The 11,396-nt window shown below is 51.8% G+C and overlaps 1 protein-coding gene across 1 annotated transcript in view; it reads right to left on the bottom strand.

Moving 5' to 3' along the window:
* LOC149317815 (D-beta-hydroxybutyrate dehydrogenase, mitochondrial-like) overlaps positions 1 to 1,208 on the bottom strand; it is a 381,124-nt gene extending 379,916 nt beyond the window's left edge. The window contains exon 1 of the mRNA XM_089508532.1: positions 1,188 to 1,208. The gene's annotated coding sequence lies outside the window, so the exon portion shown is untranslated. The remainder of the gene's footprint in view (positions 1 to 1,187) is intronic.
* Positions 1,209 to 11,396: the final 10,188 nt, after the last annotated feature.

The raw sequence follows: 11,396 nt of genomic DNA, 5'->3' as shown, positions 1-11,396 counted from the left end.
GGCCCAGGGCGAAGAAGGAGCTGGGGGGCACCTCACATTCAGGTTGCAGCAACTTTAATCCCATCACTCCCTCCCCATGAAATTGGCTCGACAGTCATGGGGATCTGGGGGTCTCAATGGGTCTCTCGCTCTCTCCTACTCCCCCCCCCCCCATCTTTAGCCTTTTATTCTCCTCCAGAAACACAGAAGGCGAGGAGGGAACAAGTTACTTTTAAGCTATGTCTCTGTCAGTGTTTGTTGCCCAGGGCTCACTTTGGCTCCATCCTCTAGAATCCTAGAGATGGAAGAAATCCCAAGAAGGGCCTTGGTCCAGTCCAAGCCCCTTCTTCTGCCATGCAGGAACTCTCCCCCAAAGCCCTCCCTGTGACAAATGGCCATCCAGCCTCTGCTTAAAGACAGCCTCCAAAGAAGGAGACTCCACCGCAATCTCCATTGCTGCCAAGAAGTTCTTCCTAATGTTTTTAGGTAGAATCTCTTTTCCTGGAGCTTGCATCCATTGCTCCATTGGGTCCTGTTCTCTGGAGCAGCAGAAAACAAGCTTGCTCCCTCCTCAACATGACATCCCTTCAAATATTTAAACAGGGCTGTCATATCCCCTCTTAATCGTCTTTTCTTCAGGCTAAACATCCCCAGTTCTCTAAGTCCTTCCTCACCATTTTAGTCTTCCTTCTTTGGACACATGGCTCCAGTTTCTCAATGTCCTTCTTGAATTGTTTTGCCCAGAACTGGACACAGTATTCCAGGTGGGGCCTGACCAGAGCAGCTTGACTTCCCTTGATCTAGACACTATACTTCTGTTGATGCAGTCTAGAATCGCATTGGCCTTTTTAGCTGCCGCATCACACTGTTGACTCATGTTCATCTTGTGGTCTACTTGGGCTCCCAGACCCCTTTCTCTCATTCAGCCAGGTGTCCTCCATATCTCTGCATTTCCTTTTTAATTCCTAAGTGACCTGGCATTACGTGATTTTGCCTGGGGTCTTGAGAGGGGAGGCTCTGCCTGGAGGCCTCCGTGGGTCTTGCCCCCCATCTCTCCCCTCTTCCCCCTTGGCCTGAGTGGCTTTCCCACGCCAGGCGCCCTTCAGTCAGGTGCCAAGAGCCACCTCTGCTTGCTCCCAGCCAGAGCTCCCCCTCCTCCCTCTCTCCTTTTCTTTTCTTTCCTTCGTTCTTTCCTTTCTTCTTTGGGCCTCTTCCCTTCCCTGCTGCGCACCTGGCAGCCCTGCTTTTGGAGGCCTCACCTGAGCAGCCCTTTCAGGGACCGTGAGAAAACAGGTAGGAAAGAGGAGAGGCTCCTGGCTCACACACAACACACAACACTCACAGCTGAAGGGTCACGCTCAGCCGTGTGCCAAGGCCCTGGCAGCCTGGGATCTTTCAGCCTTTTGCAAGAGGGGCTGTTTCTGGAGGGGCCAGGCGCCCCAAGGATGCCGGAGGCCCCTTGGGAAAAGGGCTTCTGTGTGTGTGTGTGAGAAGGAATCTAGCAGGACCTTTAAAAGCCCTGTATCTGCTAGGATTCAAAGACATAGGCCCTTTCAGTCTGGAAAAACCAGCCTGCAAAAGGGATTTCCAGCCCCAGAACTGGTCAGTGGGACAGACTGGTATTTAGAGAGATCTTGCAGAAGCACCTTTGAGTCCAATGGAAAGAAAGAGGTTGGCAGCATGAGGAGGCGCTTCCCTAGGCTTCAGCCTAGCTGGCCCCGAGGTGTCTTGGCCAGATTTCCCCCGAGGGGTTTGCCACCATTGCAGGGGCACCAGACACCCTCCTTTTCCAGGACATGTCCTACACTTCGGCCCTCTTTCCAGGAGGAATCCCAAAATGTCCTCCAAATTTTTTTCCCTAGTCAAGGAATCCTCAGAGGGGTTTTTGCCAGTTCCTTCCTTGGAAATACAGCCTCCAGCACCGGCTGTTTGTCGGCGGTCTCCCATCTGAGTACTATCTATGACTGACCCTGCTTAGCTTCCAAGCTCAAATGGGATCTGGTGCCTTTAGGGCTGCTGTCTATGGACTTGCCTGTCACTTGCGGTGATGCCATGCGTTTCACGGGCTTTTCTTAGGCAGGGAATCCTGAGAGGTGGTTTTGCCGGTCCCTTCCTCTGAAATATCATCTAGGGCAGCAGCACCTGGTATTCACTGGTGGCCTCCCATCCAAGTACTAACAGGGACTGACCCTGCTTAGCTTCTAAGATCAGGCAGGGTCCAGTGCGATGTGTGTATCTGTCTATGCGCCTTGGAGTCGCCTGTTTCCTTACGGAGACCCCATGGACTTTTCACTGGGTTTTCTTAGTAGGTGAGAAATCCTGGGAGGTGGTTTTGCTTTTCCCAGTCCCTTCCTCAGGTATTGGCCCTGAAGTCTCAGGCCTGGCAACCCTGGCATGGAGTGACCAGTCGCAGAGGAGGTTTCCCAAAGGAGGTCACTCGGCCAGCCTGCCCACTTGCGTCCTTGGCACTAACGCCAAGCACCACCAGGACTCCTTCCTTTCCTGAAACCTGAAAGCCACAAAGCCGCCCCCTTTTCTTGCAAGATGGGACTTGCCTTTGCAGAGGGGCTCCTCAGGGATGGGAGCAGAGAGAGATGGAGAGAGAGAAAGGGGGAATGGGATGCTGCTGCCTTGTTTGCTGGGAAAGGGGGGGGGGGGTCCTTTTGCCCTCAGGCCTCCCATTCCCTGGGGCTCTTCAGATTCAGGCCCTTTTACTTTTTCAAAAACTCCTTAAGACTACTACTTTGGCTGCTTTAATTGTCTGCAGCCTTGTTGCTGTTGTTAGCTGCCCTGGCGTCCATTGGCGCTCATGGCATCCCTGCGGAGGAGGCATCTCCAGGAGAGCCTGCAATAAGCCCTTCCTTGCCCATAACAACCCCCTGATCGAACCCATCCATCTGGTTTGTGGCCTTCCTCTCTTTTTCCTGTCCTCTACCTTCCATAGCATTCTTGTTTTTCTTATGGACCTTTGCCTTCTCATTTTATGTGGCCAAAGTATGATAGTCTCCTCTTCCAAGGAGAGCCCTGGTCTGACCTGTTCAGCAACCCATTTGTTGGTCTTCTTGGCTCTCCATGGGATCCTCCTAAGCCCTCTTCTCCAGAACCACATTTCAAAGGAGTTGGTTTTCTTTCAGTCTGCTTCCTTCACTCTCCAGCTCTGCCATCCATTCATGGGGATGATGGGGAATACAGTGGCCTGGACCATTCTGACTGTAGTTCCCAGTTGTATGTCCTTGCTCTTCAGTGCCTTTCCCAGTTCTTTCATGGCTGCCCTTCCCATTCCTAGACTTCTTCTTCTTATTCCTTGACTGCAGCCTCCATTCTGGTCAGCGTTTGGTCCTAGAGATGGGAATCCTTTCACGAGTTCCATTTCCTCGTTGTCGAGATTGCGTTTGTGTATTTCTCCAGTGGCCATTCTTTTTGTTTTCCATGGCCTGTTACAGACTGCCAAAATAAAGCTGCTTCGGGTCTCTTTGGAGGTATGCTGTTTAAATGATGCCTGGGTCCTAAGAATCCGGAGGTCGCGCCAAAGCCACACTCCATTCCTAAACACTGGAGTGCAGCTTTGGTGCAGCTTCCGGATTCTTAGGATGCATGCTTAATTTAAACAGCATATCTCCAAAGAGACCCGAAGCAGCTTTATTTTGGCAGTCTGTAACAGGCCCATATGTTCAGCATCAGAGCTGCCTTTCCTCTTGGGCCTTCCTTATGAACGCTTCCGATTCCCGAAGGGCTTCTGCTAATACTTGGGTGCCATTCTCCGCATCATCTCTTTGGTTGTTAATGCTGCTTCCTCCTAGCTTCACTCCTCCTTTTTCTGATTCTAATTCTGCTTTTCTTACATTACTTTTAAAGTCTGTTTTTAAGTGCTTTTATTCACATATTTAATGTTTTAAACATTTCTGTCCAGCTTCTGTTGTCTGAAGGAACTGGTGGGTCCAGAAGCAATAGAAAAACACTTCGAATATCAATAAATAATTGCTTTTGAAACATGAAACTTAAGGAGTGATTTAACCAGACAAGAGAAACGCAGAGGCTAGAGAAAATGAGCTTTATTTGGAGTTGTGTAAAAGCAATGGCCCTATAATTTTTTAAAAAAGGTCTGTAAATGGCTTCTGAAACTAAAGGTGAGGCTGTGAAAGAGGACATCGTGTCCATAGGAATATATGGGGGAAATGTAGTCCAAAGAGAGAAGGTTTTGTGCAGTAATTTAAAAGAAAACCTGTTCAATGTGGGGTCTAGATGGCCTCCAACCCCAACTAAGTGGCCAAAAATGGCCCAGGATATTTCAGTTCCATTTCGGGGAGGTCAAGAGAAGGAGGGCTCTCTTTTTCATACAAGGTGGACCTGTAAGAAGGGGAAAATAACTGGACTTAGATTTGTAGGTTAATAATAATAATAATAATAATAATAATAATAATAATAATAATAATAATAATAATCCGACCTCTTTGGAGGTCTTTAAACAGAGGCTGGATGGCCATCTGTCAGGGATGCTTTGACTGGGATTTCCTGCATGGCAGCCTGCGTGCCCCTGTGCCCACCCGACCCCTTTCCCAAGGAGAAGTCATGGCTGCTGGGGGGTGGCAGAGGGGCTAAAGCCCTTAGAGGCACCTGCCTTCCAGGACAGAGGCATTGGGGGGGGGCCCTCTGGATCAAAGAGGACTGCTGCTGTTAACCGTCCTCCAGTCGATCTTCTCGACCCATGCTGACCCTGTGGATGAGGCATCTTTAAGACCTCCTGTCCTCCACTGCTCTGCTCAGGTCCTCCAAATTCATACCCGTGACCTCCTTCATAGGGTCCATCCATTTAGCATGCAGCTTTCCCCTCTTTCTATTTCACCTTTCCTAGCATCACTGTCTTTTCCAGGGAGCCCTTCCTTCTCGTGACGTGGCCCAAGTACAGCAGCCCCGGTTTGGTCATCTTGCCTTCAAAGGAGATTTCCGCCTTGATCTGCTCTAGGACCCATTTGTTCATCTCCTTGGCCCTCCACAGGATCCTCCGCACTCTTCTCCAACTCCGCATCTCACTGGAGCTTATTTTCTTCCTGCTTTCTTCACTGTCCATTTCTCGCATCTGTACATGGCAATAGGCAAAACAATGGCTTGTGTGATTCTAACATTCATGCTCAGAGGATTAGCTTACAGTTGTAAACTGCTTAGACACTGTTAGTTCATGATATATAAATGAAGCTGTTTGTTTTGCTTTTATTGGTCCTGGCTTTTTGTGGGGTGAGGGAACTGGCGCTGATTCCCAGGATCCAGTTGCTTTCCTGCCAGCCTCCTCTTGGCCTCCTTGGTGTGTGTTTGTGTGGCTTAGGCAGGCCTGCAGCTTGTGCAGGGGTCTCGGTCCCCTTGTGTTCCAGGGGGGCTCTGGGACCCATTTATCTGCCTTTTTGCAGCCCAGAGTCTCCACAGGACTCTCCTCCAGCTCCAGGTTTCTGACGCGTCGCCAATTGTCTTTGCGTCAACCTTTGCCACTGTCCAGATTCCACAGCCATACTGAGCAATATGAACTATTCTGGCCTGGATTGTTCTGACTTTGGTTTGTTCCTCTTGTTTTCGGTAAGGAGGGCTGATACTGGGGACCTTCAGTTCCACAAGACTGGCAAGATGCTGGGGAGCTGCAAAGCCAAGAAGGTGCGGAGACCCTCACCTGTCCCTGCTTTGTCCCTCCAGCAGTTTCTATGAGAGGAGAGAGTAGCCATGAGTCTGGCTTTGGCCTGGGGAGGGGGGCAGGCAGGGTCAGATCCTGCTTACGACCCTCTCAGCCCAGCCTACCTCACAGGGCCGTTGTGAAGATCTCTTCTCTTGGTGTGTGATTGTACAGAAAAGGCAGCAGATCCCGTCTGATCTTGGAAGCTAAGCAGGGACAGCCCTGGCTAGAACCTGAATGGGAGACAGCCAAAGAAGACCAGGTGCTGTTAACTGTTTTTTCAGAGGAAGGACCTGGCAAAACCACAGTGGAGGACTCCTTGCCTAAGGAAACCCTACAAAATTCAGGTGGCCAACCATAAGTGAACAGGTAACTTGAAGGAGCATTTGTTGTGGTTAACTGCCATCAAGTCGATTTATGGTGACTCCGTGGATGAGGGACCCCCAAGACCCCCATCATCCACAGCCAAGCCCCCATCATCCACAGGTCCTGCAGAGTGAGGGTAGCAGCCATGATGGCTTCCTTGGTGGGATGGGTCTCTTCCCCTCCCTTCTTCTTCCCCTTCCAGCTTCCCAAGGAGGACTGTCTTTCCCAGGGAGTCCTGCCTTCTCATGATGTGGCCAAAGTAGGACAGCCTCAGTTTAGTTGCCTGGGCTTCTAGGGAGAGTTTGGGACTCATTTGCTCTCTGGCCTTTTTGGCAGTCCAGAGTATTCTTCGCCAGTGCTCTCTTGATCATCTGCTGCCTATTGAAGCAAGGAGTGGCCCTGGCACTGGCTGGGCACCTCTCTCTGGGCTTCTGATGATGAGCCAGGCTCCTTGGGTCAAGCAGAAGCTGGGCAGCAGCAAGTAAGGGGCAGGTTTGGGGTGGAGGGTCCTCAGGGGCAACAGCAGTGGCTCCATAGCTGACTGCAAGGGAGCCAACATTGTGCAGATGGTGTTTGTTGTTGTTACTGTTGTGTGCCTTTGTTTCTCCAGTGAGCCTAAAGTGGGCCTATCATGAGGGTTTCTTGGAAAGAGTCCTTGGTCTTCCTCTGAGGCTGAGAAAGTATGCCTTGCCCTAAGTCACCCAGTGGGTTTTCATGGCTGAGCAGGGATTCGAACCCTTGTCTCCAGAGCTGTGCTCCAATGCTTAGGAAGGACTGCCTGATGTTTGACAGTGGAAGACGCTACTGCCTTGGAAAGTGGCCGACTCTCCTTCTTTGGAGGCTGTTTTTAAGCAGAGGCTGGCAGCCACCCATCCCAGGGAGGAGGGCTTGGACGGCAGGCGAAGGGGGCTGGACGGGTGGCCCCTTAGGATCCCTCCCAGCTGTAGGATACTGGGGATTCTGTGTATTCCTGCATGACAGAATGGGGTTGGACGGGGTGGCCCTTGGATTCTAGGACTCTGGGCTGGCTCTCCGGGAGACCACTCCTGAAGGCCCCACTGCCAGCCCCATGCCTGGCTCCTTCCCTCCCTCCTCTCCTCTGGGTCTGGGTCCTAAGAGGCTTCCAAAAGGTGGCGGGGGGGGGCACACGGACCCCCTTCAGGAGGAGGCACAGGGGAGGGAGGCTGGGGCTGAGGCTTGTTTCCAGGAGGCCCCAAAGAAGGGACCCCTGCTGCCTCCCCGATTTCAACAAATGGCCTGTTTAAGGGTGACCTGCTCTGGTGACCCCTGAAAGGATGGATGGGACTCTGGGGAGACAGAGGAGGAGGAAGGGGCTTCTGGCTGGGCATCAGGCCTTAGGCATAGGGCTAGGAATGAGTTCAAAACCTGCCCCCAATGGTTCTTAGTTCTTCGTAATGTTTAAGTGGAGTCTTTTCATCATCTGACTCTGGAAAGGCGACTTGGACTAAACATTAAGAACTTCCTGGCAAAGTAAGAGCTGTTCAGCCACAAAATGGTGGTTCATACATAGCATGGCTACATCTTGCTCAGCTGCGTCCGTACTGCTGTGCGTTTGGCTTGTGCAAAAGCGCTCTTGCCACAAAGCTTCCTGCAAGTGGGGAGACAGCAAAGCTATCAGGGATTGGGGTCCTTGCCTGGTTTATAAGGAGAGGGCCTGCTTGGACTCTGAATCTCGCTTGCCATAAGCAGGGCCAGGGGAGCCAGGTGGGTCCAGAGAGCTTTCTGGGGCCCTACAGCCTTTGAGGGATCAACCAAGGGTTCAGGGTCCATTCAGCCTGGCATCTTCCAAGGTCCCTAAAATGGGTCCCAAGCAGCTTGTTGGGGCCAATTGGCTAAAAGCATTGTAAACCACTTAGTGATTAAGTGCACTGATAAGTGGTCTAGAAATGCACTTGCTACCTGCTGCTTCTCCCACCGACCCACCAGGCCTGGCCTCCCAGGGCACTCTTCCATGTTTCCGCAGCCTTTGCTGGCCCAGGAGCTATTGCTGCTGCTGCTTCAGCTCCTTGGAGGGGCAGCCATGGCTGAGACGCTTTCCCTCCCCGGAAAGTGGCACCCGGCCTGGATGGGCTCAAAGCATCTGGAATGCTTGACCTCAGCTGCTAATCCCGTCTCCGTTGACGCCGTTCAGGGGATCGTCTTGCTGCCCAGCCCTGCTTACAGGGCAAATTGCGGAGATGACCAGAGCTCCCACCCAAAGGCCCAGCACCCGTCTCAGGTTCCGGACACCTGGCACGGTCAGGCGGCCAAAGGCCTGGGAGCCGGAGGGAGGGCAGAGAGAAGCTGGCAGACCTTCAGGGACACAGAAGGGATCCCAAACCCGGCTCCCCACCTATGAGACCGCTCTGTGGAGCTTCCTTCCTTCCTTCCTTCCTGCCCTCCCTCCACGTGCACCTTCCTTCCTTCCTTCCTTCCTTCCTTCCCTGGCACTGGACCTGACCCACTCAGCTGGCTCAATGGGCAGAAGGGGCAGGGGTGCCACTAGGGGCGTGCGGGGGGTTGAAGCCACACAGGAGACGCCTTAAGAAGGGGGTGACCGCACTGCTCTCCAAATATCTGCCTTTTGGTGGAAGTGGGCTGTGGCATTTCCCTGCATCTCTTTAAAATGCTGGAGATGGAGTGAGTGGGGTTAGGAAAGGAGAGGCTTCAGGGCTTTTTAAAATTTAAACATTTAATTTTTTAAAATTTGGGGGAAAAAGATTTTTATTGTTTTAAAATTTGCTTCAAAACCACAGCACATCTTGTCAAATTTTCACTTTACTCTAGCCATTATTTTAACACTAAGCCAAACTTGGTTTGGGGTGAAAGAAGGAGCTAGGTACATATCAATACACTTAGGCCTTGCGTATAATATTGTAATCTAAAAGTAGAATTAATAATTTAATTAATTAATTACTAATTTAATTAATGTCACAGCATTTGTCATTACAAAATGCCTTAGTGGTTCGAGTGTTTGACTGAAACTCTGGTGACCAGGGTTTGAAAACCCCCCCCCCCCCTTGGCCATGATCCCCACTTGGACATTGGTTCACTTGCACAACATCCCCCTTCAAGACACAGGATGCACAGCGCAAACCATGCGGAGCCTTGGACCCGTGTGCGTTTCACAATGATAGGGCCAGGTTTCCACGTCGGCTGGGGCCTGGGGTTTGGGGAGGCTTTCTGGCTGGAAATGTTAAGTGCCCTTCCTTCAGCAACCAGTCCCAGGATCCAATAGGACAGGATCATAGAATCATAGAGTTAGAAGAGACCCCAAGAAGGGCCCTGATCCAGTCCAACCCCATTCTGCCATGCAGGAAATCCAAATCAAAGCATCCCCGACAGATGGCCATCTAGCCTCTGCTTAAAGACCTCCAAGGAAGGAGACGCCACTACACTCCGAGGGAGTGCGTTCCACTGTTCATGGCTGTTAAAATGAATTGTGGTGCTATAATTTTCTGTAGTGAGAATGGGCCCCTACTCTGCAGGGCTGGTGCGAGCCTTAGGCAGAATGAGGACACATTTGTTTGTCCTTTTGGCTGTCCATGGGATCCTCAGCACTGATTTGTGCTCCATGGGCAGGCTCCTTCTTGCTCACCTCCAGTCCAGCGCCTGACTTTTCCCAGCTGCTCCCCACTGGATCTGGGCCTCAGTCTCAAATGTTCCCACAGTGGGGACCAGCAGTGCCACAACCCCCCATGCGTCCCACCTTTGGGCCCATTGGCTACCACTGGAAACTCTCCAGGGACTGGCAGAAAGTGGCTTGCAGACCCTCCAGGGACCCCTGGCGCAAGTTGTACAGCCCTGGAGGGACTTCTCCCCAAGGGACACAGAAAGAGCTCACAAGAAGCGCCCCAGCTTTGTGCTTCACAAACACCAGCAAAACCAGACTGAAGGGCAGGCGCAGCTCCTGCCCCAGTGCCCCCTGCTGCCCCACGGACTCTGCTGCCTGTCTTCCATCTGGGGGGCTTAGTTTTGCCTCTTGGAGGTCAGAGCCAACAGTATGGAGGAACTAAGGAGTGTGCGTCTCCGTGTTTACAGTCCTCATTTCTCTTTTGGAAAGCAATAAGCCCCCAAACCAAGCAATGGCTGAGAAAGCTGCAATGCTCCTCTGCCCAGGGAAGAAGGCTAGCGGAGCCAGAACAAAAGCTTTCATGCAACCCACTGCTGGGCTCCTCCAATAAATCTTGTTTGCTGATATTTTCCTCATTTTGTAGAGCTAAAACATGCTGCTGTTGTTTGCTGTCAAGTGGGGTTTGACTTCTGGAGCCCTTGCAAACTCGGAGCAGCGGCTGAGGCATCCTTGGTGGGACCGAGCCCCTGCGAAGCGGTCTCCTTCTTCTTCTACTCTCTGTGAGCTTCCCAGCATTATCTCCTTTCCCAGGGAGTTGTATCTTCTCATGCTATGTCCAAAGCCATTTTGTCTCTTGAGGATCCAGACTCATTTTCCTCTTGCAGCCCCTTCATTTACCCTTTTGGCAGACGTCTTGCCAACAGATGGGGATCCTCTGTATGAAAGGCTTCCAGGAGCGTCTCAGGTCTTGCAAAGCCAGGGCAGCAATGGAGGCTTCTTTGACGGAGTCCCTCCGTCTGGAATGCGGTCTTCCTCTTTCCCTGCTGCCTTCTGCCTTTCCAAACATTCTTTTCTTTTCTGGGGAGTTTGGTCTTCTTGTGCGTATGCCATTGAATATCCGTTGTGGGGGCTTGGGAGCCTTGAGTTTTGGGCCAGAGGAGATTTCAGCGTTGAACTCTTCTTGGACCCCTTTGTTTGTCCCTTTAAGTCCTCCATTGTGTTCACAGAACTCCTCTGACCCACATCTCAAAGGAGTGGGTTTCATTGCCCTCGTCTTCCTTCGCCGTCCAGCGCGCAACACAACCCACGCAGAAACTGGCTCCACGAAGCCACGCAGGAGCCTGGCTTTCTGGAGGAGCTCGCCTGGTTCCTCCATGGCTGCCCTTCCCAGTCTAACTGGTTTTCTTCCAGTTTCCCATCCTGTATTCAGTCTTCTCAGGCAATGGCCCATTTCAGGAAAAGAGGGCTAAAGCAGAGGAAACGATGGAAGAATCATAAAGCAAGCGAATGGCTCTTTCAGGGAGCAAACAAGAGCAAGAGCCTGTTCTTTCTGCTGCAAAGAAACCCCCCCCTTTAATTTCCCAAATCTTGCAGGAGGAATGCTGTGGTTTTGAAAAGGGCTCTTGGGTGGATTTACCTTCGGGGGGGGTGTCGGGGGGGATTCAAGGCCCAAAAGGAAGAGGATGGGCACCAGGCCTCTCACCCTCGCCCCAATTGGAAACATAAGAGGCTGATGGGAGTTGCAGTGGGTTGATATGGGATGATGGGGATTGCTGTCCTCTGGGAAGGCGCCTCTGGCCTGCTCTCTGCCCTCCAAGCAGG

The sequence above is a fragment of the Sceloporus occidentalis genome, unplaced genomic scaffold, assembly GCF_023333645.1.
Source record: "Sceloporus occidentalis isolate IW3139 unplaced genomic scaffold, rSceOcc1.0.p SCAF_2, whole genome shotgun sequence".
Lineage (NCBI taxonomy): Eukaryota > Metazoa > Chordata > Lepidosauria > Squamata > Phrynosomatidae > Sceloporus > Sceloporus occidentalis.
The sequence above is the reverse complement of the archived record's forward strand: the minus strand, read 5'-3'. Positions and strand labels throughout refer to the sequence as shown.